This window comes from Cydia fagiglandana, chromosome 18 (genome assembly GCF_963556715.1).
Source record: "Cydia fagiglandana chromosome 18, ilCydFagi1.1, whole genome shotgun sequence".
NCBI lineage: Eukaryota > Metazoa > Arthropoda > Insecta > Lepidoptera > Tortricidae > Cydia > Cydia fagiglandana.
The window spans coordinates 1199495-1212863 of NC_085949.1; the positions used below are offsets into that span (position 1 = coordinate 1199495).

The 13369-nt window shown below is 38.6% G+C and overlaps 1 protein-coding gene across 1 annotated transcript in view; it reads right to left on the minus strand.

The window, feature by feature from the left end:
* Positions 1–13369, minus strand: part of LOC134673266 (hemicentin-1) — a 231000-nt gene that overhangs the window by 80323 nt on the left and 137308 nt on the right. The window lies entirely within an intron of this gene.

Sequence of the window (13369 nt, forward strand, 5' to 3'; positions counted from 1 at the left end):
CTGGAGAAACACACAGCTGAGGACATCCAACCATGTAACTAAGTGATGATGTAACACTCTCGCGTTTTGTACACATATTTCATTACACAATAAAAACAATGAAATTGGTAGACCCGTTTGTGTAATTAAATATAAGTGATGATGTTGTCACGTATAGCGATGGTGGAATGAAACGTGAGGGTTTAATCACAACAATATCTCGGAGCACTTCCTGATATACATGCGATAGAAAATGCAGAACGAGGCTACATCTCTATGCAGCACCAAGGAGTCTAGGCGATCTGAAATAAGAATGACTCGCGCTAGACCGGGCCGGGACCGGACCGGAGCTTCCGGCGCTTTGTTTTCTATGGAGAGCACCAAGTGTTCATCAGCAGTCATAGAAAATGACAAGTCTGACGCCTCGGCCTGGGCACGGCATGGTCCATCATGAGTCCAATATGCTTGCAGCCACCGTAGGCAAGGGTCTTCAGTAGAAAATATTTAATTCAGAGTTTCTCGCAGTTATGCACGACATTTCATGTTTACTTTTGTTTAAAAACACAAATATTTCCATAATGCATTGTATGAACAATAGATAATATTGTATATTCTGGGAGACCAGCGTTCTTGAAGCAATGTTCTGAGCATAATACTGTGTTATATCGTATTCTAAGTACCACAATAACCCTCTGAAGTGCTAATAACAAGGGCTTTGCTCGCGGGCATCCTCACTCTTATTAAATTACAAGAGATACTCCTCTGTTATGTATGTATATAGTATATACAGTGCACGTTGAAGGATCTACCATCTAGTGGCTTAAATCGGAAACTTGAACTTGACATGCACGCTCCCTAAAGTGTCATTCTATGGAACTTGCTAACTATGTAAACAAGTCACTAGTAAATTCATGATTCAGAGACAATTTCAATATGGCGGTTTGTTTATATAAACATATGTATAGTTAGCAAGTTCGATAGAATAACACCTTAATTAAGCAATTATATTCAGTGTAAAATGGATAACAATTTGAAAGCAAGCTGCTATTTTTTAATCAGGGGCTGTTTATTCAAAGTCAATGACAAACGCAAATCAAAAAGTTACGTGGCTAGAGTTGGACCAACAGAAGTCTGCAATGTTATTGATATCACACCTAGTGCAAGTGTTATTTACACGTCTAACTTCTAAGAAATTATGACATATAAATGACACTTGAACAGCGTGTGTTATCAAACTCGTTGCAGACTTCTCTTGGTCTAACTCTATTTATGTATGTATTTCCATTGTTACTTACCTAAGTTTATATTGTCGATTATTAATATTATTACCATCTTGGCTAGACCGACTGCTGTATTCGAACTTCAAGATATTCACAAGAGACGACACGTACTAGATCAATTCTAGATACTTTATAGTTTAGATATCAACTAGTTCTCTTTTGCAGCGCAATTCGGGCAACCAATGTCACTTTTACGTTAGATAGAGTAAGATATCTATTAGATGCGAATTGGATCTCTAAGTCATATCCTGTGCAAATCGTTAAAGAGTATCTCCAGAATCGCGCAAATGTCAAATTTGACAGGTTAGATCTTAAACATATCGTTATCGTATCTTGGTGATATCTAAAAGATGTCTAATAGATATCTATTTCAAAATCCGAATCGGCCCCCAAGGAGTTTAAACGATAGTAGAATACCACAGACAATTATATGACATGATGTACGATTTATTGTAACTTTTTAATTTCTGTATACGCCTTTATTTGAAGTCGCTATCGCTCTTTAACTCGTCAGGTCATTATTCTCTAGTCTTCATCGAAACACTGACAGAAGGTTTTGGCGTCCAATATTTTAAGAAAGCGGCGCAAGTTACGAGAGATAGAGAGTTAAAGCTCTCACCGGGTCGCCTTTAAATCTGTGCGTGCGGAATGCAATAAATAGAGAAGAATGGCGGGAAACAACAAAAAAGGCCGTACGTCGACCTCAATGACCACGACTGCTCTGACAAGAGTATCCGACTAAGAAAACGAGAGATACTTAAAATAAATATTTGTTTTACAAGGGGGCCAAGTTGTTGTGCTTAAAATCCTCGTGATAAATAATATTGATACCCGAGCAAGCAAAATATTCTAAAATCGAATCACGAGCATAGCGAACGGTTCGTAAATTGGAAACAAGGGAGGGTTTCAAGGCACGATATTCAAAACAGACATTGTTACCTACCGAGTAAGTACAACACAAAATTAGTAGTGGGAAGTGTTGCACTAGTATGGGACGAGTAAAGGTATCTACCGTTAGATCAGACTGCACCAGCGTTACTGCTGCTGCAGTATTGCGGAGTGACATTATCAGCAGCAATGCAGTCGGCAGTAACGTCACGCTGAATTACTGCTGCCGACTGCATTACTCCAGGAAAATCCGAGGTCATTTATATTAAATTTGAGTATCCGCTCAGACAGCGTTAACGCTAATCAAACTAAGTTATCCTTCTTAAAAACCGCTTTCCGCCTCTGCCTTAACACCCACCATTTCTAGTGAAGAATCGCTTTATATAAATTTCCCCACTGCCATTAATTGTTCCGGGGCCATCGAAATTTAATTAAGCTTACACTGTAGCTCATTATGCCCCAGATGACACGGATTTGAGAATATTTCGAGAGAAATAATGTTTCCGTACTTTCCGTTGACAATGATTAAGAGATGAGTAAATGACAGAAACTGCTTAAGGTAGAAGTACTAGCCTACTAGTGCTCGACGCTGCACTAGTATTCGACATGGGTACCTACTTTATGTCAAAGTGACTAGGATTAAATTTGAACACAGAAAAATCTTCGCCGTTCAAATTTAACCTTTATTACTTAGACATAAAGTGCCCATGTCGAATACTAGTGCAGCATCGAGCACTAGTACTTCTACCTTACTAGCACAGAGAAACAAGCAAGCATACAGGCATAGACTAGGAATCCTCTAGACCGAGTTTAGAGCAATTATTTCATGCAACCGATGATGCCAAAAATGCGAGGGTGCGAGGGACGAGGTGAGCGAAGTCCCGTGCCGTGATTGGTCCGTTCAAAGACACGGACGTCACACAAAGATACTTTCGACTCGAACATGGAGTAAAACTACCGTATGCGTGGCAGAGGGGGTAGCGCGACTATGCTCAGTCTGGAGGATGTTTTGTCTGTGCATACAGGCAAGTTTGGATGTACATTGATTAAAAGTTTAAGATACGTCTAAGATTTGCTAAAGATACCATATGGATCGAATATGCCAATGTCAAAAGTGACGTTTCTTCAAACATAAACTTATTTTTGACACTGACATATCCAATCCGATGAGTTTTTGTTTGAAAAAATGGTACATATTTTTGACACGCAGTCTGATCCCTTATTTTTGACGCTGACTGTACAATAAGATAGTCAAGACCTACTAATTACAGCGCCTTTTTTCTGGCACATCCAAATAATCCTAATTAACTAAATTACGCCCAATCCGGAAATGTTGATAAAAACGGTTTCCTCAGTGTAGGCCGTAAATTGCGGCCGTTTCCTTAAATTCCGTCCGTAATTCCGTCGTCAGACATGACGGCCAATATTTCAGTCTGAGAATCTATTAACAATTGAACTGGCTGACCAGCGTCGTAAATATTAGACGGCTTGCGTCAGCATGGGCAGAGTGGATTACATAATAAAGTAATCTGTCTAACTATGTAGGGAACATTGAATAATTTTACGGTTTAGACTCACTTGTTTTTAGTTACTCGCGCGACATGTTTCGGAGAGCCTAGGTCTCCTTTCTCAAGCACTAACAGTGCGACCAGCGTTCACGACGGCCGTGTATCGCGTACTGCGGCTCGCCGCGTCGCACGCTACGCGCGTTTCAATGTTAGTATGTCTCACAACAGTTTTAATTCGATGTAGGGAACAAATCAATTGGGTATTAATTTGAATTGTATTTTTAAGTAGTCACATAACCAAGCCCTGGGTGTTGTCCTGCCCTGCTCTGAGCCGCTCTCTTTAGGGCTTGGTCACTTTTTCTTTAGTAAATGACAACTGTGAAAACGAGGGGGGTTGGTGAGTTTCCCTCGTGAGAGCGCTGACTAGGTAGGTGGAGGTTTCTACCTAGTTGGCACTCTTATTGGATGGTTCTGATGGTAATGGGTTCACCGGCCTAGCCAAGGTTACAATCGCTATCGCTTCGACAACGAAAAGCATTATGTCTCTCTATTTATCTTCCATATTAATGTGACAGTGACAGTTGCGTTTCGATCGCTACGGAGCGTAAGCGATTGACATCTTGGCTACGCGGCCAGGCCTGGCTAATCAGAACAACACAGATCTTCCAATAAGAATTTTATTGAGCACACACACAGTATATTTATACAGTTCTCTTATGACGTATTGATAAGGTCCGTAATGACACTAGCACTGCACAATACGCGAACGTCAAATTGTCCGTTTACTTGGTTAGGCGACCGACCGTATAGGTGATACGGGTTTGGCGAATTAACTGTGACGAGACGTACTCCGCACTAGGCTTACGCCTTACTAGGGTAGGAGTTACACCGTGTGTGATCGGAATTGCGACCATAGAGGGTTTATGCAATGTGTGATCTGGACGGGCTTGCTCCGTACTAGTAAGGAGTTCGCTTGGAGGACTTGGTCTAGTAGACAGCCGTGTGAATCGGAATTGCGACCATATAGGGTTTACGCAATGTGTGACTCGGGACTGCCGTGCCTAGAGCAAGGTCCTAGCTAGGAGCCGACTGGGATGTCAACTGATTTAGGTCGTGACCCGGCGACCTTTTATACCACTCGACAGCGTGGGTGAAGCGATGCTCTCGAAGCTTGGCGTCACCCCGCGGTGGGGGTGTAACCGACTTTTGGTGCGCGAATCTGGAGCGCACGACAATTGCATCGTAGAGAAAAAATGGCGTGGCGGCGACATTACTGGAACGCGCGACCGCTGCACTATATGAAAAACGGCCTGGCGCCGGCGCTTAGCGGAAGGGCCGGCAGGATCTGCTACCTGCGTTACGCGTCGAGGTCATTTTGGGTCGAAGTTGAGTTTGCTGGTGCTACACAACTTATTTCAGTTTATAATCTGTTTACCTGCGTACAAAAAATATTTGAAAAAAAAAGTTTTGAATTCTTCATGTGTAATTTTTATAATAATAGCCGAGAATTAGCGTTATAATACTTTTTGGGGCGGCATATTAAATATTATATTAAATGATTATTTTTCTGGAATTAACCGCAGCAACAGTAAGTACAATGGGTATTGTGCTTGTGACTTTTTTTTTTTTTATTATGAATGGGCTTACTCATGGCCACAGACTAGCCGAGGCGTAGACGTGGCCTACGATGGAGCGAGCTCGCCCAGAAGGTGCCTGTTGACTCTTGATTTGAAGGTTGCCGGGTTATAAGAACACGGAAATATAGACGCCGGCAAGGAATTCCATTCCTTGGCAGTGCGCATAAGGAAAGTAGAAGCAAAACGCTTCGTGCGAATTGGTGGAATATCTACCAAGTAAGGATGGAAACCGGCCGTGCGTCTAAAAGTCCGATGGTAGAATGGGGACGGTGGAATAAGCTCGTGTAGCTGTGTGTCGTGTGTGTGTGTGTGTGTGTGTGTGTGACTTTATGTCATTTGAATAAATAAATCATTCGTCAAATTTAAAAACAATCAATTCTACACATTACTGGGTTATAACTATTCTAAATTGACTTAGAACACAAATAGTTATTTATTTGCGATTTCTAGAAATCATATTTTTGTCTGTCATCAGATAAACAATCCGCTTTCTATCTTTCTTACGAGTATTAATAAATCTCTCTTTGTAATTACCATGTATGTTGTGGAAATAAATAAAGTGTTTATCTATCTATCTATCTATTAAAATTGGAACGTTCTGCTCGTATTTTGGAAATAGATTACTCCCTGTTGGTTTACACTCTGATCTTGGAAATAAACGCTGCCATCAGGGATCCTTGGATTGTGGACGACACTTCTTTGGATTTATTAGGCATTAAAAACTATGCAAAAAACTTTATGTTAGCATAAGCTATAAAAAACCGGACAAGTGCGAGTCGGACTCGCCCACCGAGGGTTCCGTACTTTTTAGTATTTGTTGTTATAGCGGCATACATCATCTGTGAAAATTTCAACTGCCTAGCTATCACAGTACATGAGATACAGCCTGGTGACAGACGGACGGACGGACGGACGGACGGACGGACGGACGGACGGACGGACAGCGGAGTCTTAGTAATAGGGTCCAGTTTTTACCCTTTGGGTACGGAACCCTAAAAATTACCCTATTTGACAGTAGATGTCGTTGTAATGACCTTAGCAATTTCTGTATCGCGGTGGGGGAATTATCTTACAGGCATGCCTAGATTTTTTTACAAACCATAAATTAGATTTGGATAATTTCTTCAACCAAAAACGACACTTACGACACTGACAGATCAGGTCGGTATCGGCTTGGGTCGTCCCATTCATTTTTCGTCAAATTCTTAAATTAGTCCTATTCTGCTTTCGTCACTCATTCTACATTGAAAGCCACCGACGATTGTGAGGAATGTAGAATGTGTGACGAAAGCAGAATAGGACTAATTTAAGAACTCGACGAAAAACGAATGGGACGACCCAAGACGATACCATCAGGTCCTTATTTGATCCAAATCAGCAAAGAATCCAAATCCAGAATTGTCTGTAAACTTCCAAAAGTTAGGGCTGGCTCATTCCTAGGCCAAAGAATAGGGATAGCTATTCAGCGTGGGAATGTAGCCAGCCTTATGGGCACCCTTCCGCAGGGGACAGATCTGGGGGACCTAAAGTGGGTAAGTTTTATTTATTTATTTATTAGTTTTAGGTTTAATTTATTTAGTTTATACTAGTTTAATTTTAATAATAGTTTGTATAAGTTTTGTTTTTGGTAATAAAATAAGTTATGTATGATTCAATTACTAACATCGAAGTAGTTTTCCGAACAAGTGACCTTTCTGTTCGTCCCCGCGGGTGGCCTCGTGTTTTCATTTATTGAAGAGTACGGGTGAATAGAACCAGTACTAGCTGAGCTTCGTAACAATTCACATGCTTTTGGTAGCTGTAGTAACCAGCTGTCGCGCTTATTTTATTATAATAATAGAGGTTATTGAAAGATATCAATTAAACATTTAGCTACTTAATAGCGACGGTTTTAACTCATGTATTTTAAGTTAAGATGTTGTTGCCCTATGGCACCCCAGAGGTGCAAAGGGCCTTCAAAAGCTCGCGCCACACCTTCCTATCTTCAGCGACCCTTCTGTTGCCATCCGAATGTGATCTTACAATAGAAAGTTGCTGTAGTCACCATCCGGATCTCATCTCTCTCTCTTTTTTTGCTAGCCTATTAAGGTATCCCACTGTTGGGCAAAGGCCTCTCCCCTTGTTTTTCACGACTCCCGACATAACGCCTACTTAGGCCTGTTACAGAGAAAGGTGTCTAGGGAATCCCGCCATGTCCGTCTGGGCCTGCCGCGTCAGCGCTCTCCTTCTGGCATTCACTTGGCACTTGGCATCCAGTTCATTCATTCATTTATAAGATAAAAAAAAGTTACAAAAAAATTAAACTCATCCGCACTCGCTATGCGTCTTGAATATCGTCGCTGTTATATTTGTATTACAATGGAAGAATCGAATTAACTAAATTGTAAAATGGAACGGCCTAAGAATAGATTTGACATATTTATTAGAATGAATTGAGTTAAAAGTGATATTGCAATCATATTCATGTTGGTGTTAGAATTGATATGGGTGTTGTAACCCAGTTCATGAATTGTATGACAATTTATTGCAGTTATGTCCTGAACATAATCATTAACTTCATTGTTGTTGTGCAATATGGTTTTGTTATTCTCAAAAGGTTTTATGTTTTGCTTCGTACCCGACTTTAAGTCCGTAAAAGCAAAGTTATTAAGGTTTACATCAAAAATCTAATAATGCAGTCTACAAAGTTCATCTTGCCTTATAATAATATACTATATATTTTTAACTAAGAACAGACTTCAAACGCAGAAGCTCCCAGTTCTTGAGTAAGGAGATTACAGAAGAAGGTTGTTAATCCTAATGACATTAATCTACGCATTAAGTTCAAAATAGCAGGGAAAAAGTTCTGACGCGAATTAGGGACAGGGGAGATTTGGAGTTTTGAAGAAACTTTACTGTAGATTCTATTGTGTACACTTTGTGACATGATCTCAAATATAAGCAGAGAGCAAATGAGATTATTTTATTTAGTTTTTTGATTTGTATTTTTAAGTACTCACAGTACCTATTATGTAAATTATAAACTGAAATAGACAAAGAAAAGGTAGCCCTCTGACGGCCGAGGCCGGATTCGAACCGGCGCTTTCAACGTTAAACATGTTTTCGTGACTTTTTTCTATCGAGCTACCTTTACCTAGTAAGGATTTGCTTCGATTCTTACTTACTTGGTTGGCGCGGTGACCCAAAACGAGTCTTGGCCTCCAACACATTACAAGAGCATTGCTTCAATTCTGCACTTTGCAAATACCTATTATCTGGTTTCCGCGTGATTTTCTTCATGTCATTTGCCTTTTTAAAAACGCATAAAACTACAATTTTCCCTCTTCTTAATATAACGTGCCTTCCACTATGGATCTTTACTTCACTCTACTCACTAAACTGGGCTGAAACTGAGCTACTTTAATTATAAAAATATTGGCTGTTTTAAATGTTTTGGATGGCCATCCAGATGTCGATATTTTCTATGGGAGAAGTATTTTTTTTTGCGAGTATGGCATTAGTTTCATACACATCTTACATCCATAATCTATTGTCAACATCATCAGTCATAAAATTATGTACATTTAGATTACACAAACAGCCTCATGTAGCAGACAACAAAAAAATAAAAATTTCATAAGGCGTTTTCCTTAACAATTTGCTGAAATCCTGAAAGCCTCGGCTTCGCTTATAATCCTCGTCTTTACAGCCACCTGAAAGTCGCTGAAAATAGAAAATGTAATAAAATCAAGCAGGATTTGAGGAGGATTTAAGTGACAAATTTTAACAAAGAACGCCGCTTGTTCGACATTCTTATACGTGACGCAAAAAGTGTAGGTAAAAGTGAAAATCTGACATCTTTGTATATACACTTATATGACGTACCTATATCAATTTGAGCCAAGAAAGCGGCAGAAGTTGTATATCGCTAAAATTCTGTTATAGTCGCACCAATAAAAGTTTGAGCGGATTTGATAGCCCACGCAGTGTAAGTGTTATTTATACGTCATATTTTCATACAAGTTTGACGTTTAAAATGACAATTGCACTGCGTGGGTGATCAAAATCGCTGCAGACTTTTTACGGTCTAACTTTAGGTACTTCCAACTTAAGGTAAGTTTCATGACGTAGGAAAGATATCATCATCTTTCACCTTCGAGCAACACCGGCTTCCGACACGTCGGAAGGGAGGGGCCCAAGCGATATCTCACCGTACAAATCTTTCTGCCATTTTTCGCGGGGGGAAGGTGCACACAGTCGCACTTCTCACACACTTACATACAAAATCCAATCAGAGGCCCTACCGCGAACCACGTTCGACGTGTTGCCTCTCTATGGCACTTGTAAATTCATACGTAAGTGTGACAGGGAGGCAACACGTCAAACGTGGTTCGCGGTAGGCCCTCTGTAATGACGACACAAATACATAGAAAATGACACACGTCAAAGACAAATCTTGCAAACCTCGTTCTCTTTTTGTGTACGGACGAGTGACTAGTGTCACAACACGCACACTAACACATTTTCGTTGAAGTATGTCATTGTATTCTGAGAGATGAGAAGTCGGTTTTGTCGCTCGACCGATCCGCAATTTGTACTGAGCGAGCAAAAACGATAAATCCAACAAATACTTGAGACTAAACTATAATAATTGTATTTAAATGTAATTAAACGTATGATATGTAAAAAAAATATTACATGTGAAATGTAACACTTTCTTTTTGTAAATTTGATGTCCCCGACCTCTTTTTATAGCAAAAAAGCGAGCAAACAGGCATTTATGTGCAGCAGTGTTCACGCGCGCGTCTGGACTCGGTCTAGTGAAAAATCCAAGTGCAACTAGTTTTATTACCCGCGCTAGATTAAATTGACGCGCGAATCTTGTACCTCGGCAGAGGGGAAATAGTGCGAATGCCGCCTCCCTTCCGTGTTGCTCGAAGTCTTTCACATTAAAACATGTTTTTTTTTAAATTCTATACATATAACGGGATAATGCCAGGAAGAAGCAGAAAGAGAAGTCTACATTCTTCCATAAAAATAATAAAACCGTGCAAGCGATGAAAATCCATGTAGCTATATTTGTCATTTTTCTATGTCAGTATCTTTGAAACCAATGTATTTAAGCAAAAAATTAATTTTAGTTTAGTGCGATCACAGATTCTAATTTAATGTCTATTATGATATTATTGTATTCTTAAATTTACTTATTATATAATAAACCATAACATAACAAAGTAAGTACATCTCCCTTTGTTCATCGATTCAAAATCAAATTTTACAAACTTTCCTTATTTAAACTGTAATCCTTAACTTCAGAAAGACTGGCACCAAACTTTTGTCTTCGGAGTTAGAAATTAAATTAAGAAAGGGGAGATTTTAAAATAATTACACGAAATAATTTACGAGGTTTTGACATCGAGCCCGCTCAGGTTACCAAAGGCAACTCGGGTTACCTATTATAGGGAATCAAATTGTGGTAAATGATAATTTGTGGTTATGTGGTAATTTCAATATATACGTATGTCAATGTTATTAGAGCAGGCGAGCTGAATAATTATTGTAATTAATTTGATATGAAAGTGTCATTAGCTTATTTGACTCGTTTGCAGCAGATATAATTGTCTAAAAACTGCTAATATAAAAAAAAAGTTTATGTTGAAAATTTAAGTATTACTAATTAAATCTATTTTTTACTATAAACTTATTAACACTTCAATATCTAATTTTATTTCGACAGCATTTTAAACATCAAATGATATGATGTCCAACATTAAACTCTATTCAGTGGTACTATGGTTGTAAACTTAATTCTTCGGTAGTTTCTCACCCAAAAATATACCACCCAATTGAAACTGTTATGTTAAAGCAGATTTATACGTCTGGTGTTGTATTTCATAGCTGTTATGCCTGTTATACAGCTATAACATGAAAACCTCTACGCAGATTACTGTTAAGAGCAAAATAAAATCAGTTTATAGTGCTTTAAAAAGTAGTATCGATTACGATACATGTGTTAGGTACCATCATAAATACACATTTACACAATAGGCTAGGCTAGACGACAAGTTATTATAACTGGTATCGGCTGGTCATGTTTTTATATTGAGGACCAAATTTCTAAATAGGACCCAAGTTAGAAATGATAGAGTTAGACCAAGAAAAGTCTCGCAAGAATTTTGATAGCATTACGCATACGCAGTGCAAGTGTTATTTATACGTCATAATCTCATAAGAGTTTGTCGTTTAAAATAGCACTTGCACTGCGTGTGCTATCAAAATCTTTAGACTTTTCTTGATCTAACTGTAGTCAGAAAAGATAGATGAAGTATCGATTTTTTTTAGTTTAGTAGGGTCAAACCTTTTGCAGTTAGGTTTTCTCTTCGTTGTCATAGTTACCTGAAACAAACAATATTTTGTGACTATTGTATACATATAAAATAGGTAGGGATACCCAACTATTATAAAATAAAACACATTTTTACTCAAAACCTAAGTTAATTAATTAAATACCTGAACCTTCCATAAGAATCGCAATGTATTGATAGTATAGGTGGAAACCAAATCCGTTCAGTAGTTTTTGAGTTCATCGCGAACATACACTGCCGTATTCGAACTTCAAGATATTCACAAGAGACGACACGTACTAGATCCATTCTAGATACGTTAAAGTTTAGATATCAACTAGTTCTCTTTTGCAGCGCAATTCGGGCAACCAATGTCACTTTTATGTTAGATAGAGTAAGATGTCTATTAGATGTGAATTGGATCTCTAAGTATCCTGTATCGTATGAAATCGTTCAAGAGTATCTCCAGAATCGCGCAAATGTCAAATTTGACAGGTTAGATCTTAAACATATCGTTATCGTATCTTGATGATGTCTAAAAAATGTCTAATAGATGTCTATTTCAAAATCCGAAACGGGCCCACAGACAGATGCAGCGAGGGACTTTGTTTTATAAGATAGGTAGGGTAGACACACAGCAACTGATTCTACCAAAGAACGAAACGTTCTTTATTACCATAAAAATCGAACGAATGAAGACGAATCTACTTTTTTACAATAGAAAAGATTCCATTTTAAACGGAGCATCCTGATTGCAAGCTGCATTTCTTAACTAGCGTCTTACGGCGCGATTCGGGAAATGAATTAGACATTCACTAGATACGAAATAGTAACGATATGTGACGTTCCACGGCAAAAGGTACCTTATGGCCGAAATAATATTGGAGCGGCGTTAATAATAGTGCAAGCGCCAACCGCCATAGGGTACCTTTTGCCGTGGAACGTCACATATCGTTACTATTTCATGTCTAGTGAATGTCTAATTCATTTCCCGAATCGCGCCGTTACTCGATGTACCTACTAGATCTCCTGAGGATGTGCTCAAAGTGCTTAGTGAAGGATTTAATGCATTCAAATCAGCGATTTTCCTCGTAAGTTTCCTGGTTCTGGGATCTATTTTAATTTAAGGTGCCGTTCTGATTCAGACAACAACAGCATTGTATACTGGAGTAGTATTAGCACGACATTACTGCAGCAACATTGATTTTATTTGGCACGAATAATAGGCGGGCACAACTGCACAGTATATTAACAATTTCATGATTTCCAAGCCTTTTTAAACCGTGTCATGAAAAAGGTTAATTTAACTTCCAGTAAACGGGTTAAGCTCACCATTTCTTTAAATTCTCCATTAATTCCTTCGAGAGACCTCGCCGACTCCACTACCCAAGAATCAAACGTTAAAAATTTCATCTCGCGCTCCGCCATTAAAAGTGGAACGAATTTAAATATTAATATCGCGAAACGATCTTTATTTACTTAAAACTCCATTAACTTGGCAAAAATGTCGTTTAATTTAAGTCTTTGTACGTTCAAGTTTTATATTGGATTCATTTTCTCAAGCGCTTAGACCATTTTTGTCTTGTATATTTTTATAGTTGAAGATTATTAATTTTTGTATCTCTGCTTTCATGACGAGCAGAAACTTTAAGAACAAATTAAATTACTTTCTATTAAAATATTTTTGTGTTATTTCGAGTAGACACACTACTATTTTAATTACAAACCGAAATAAGTGTCATATACGAAAGAAG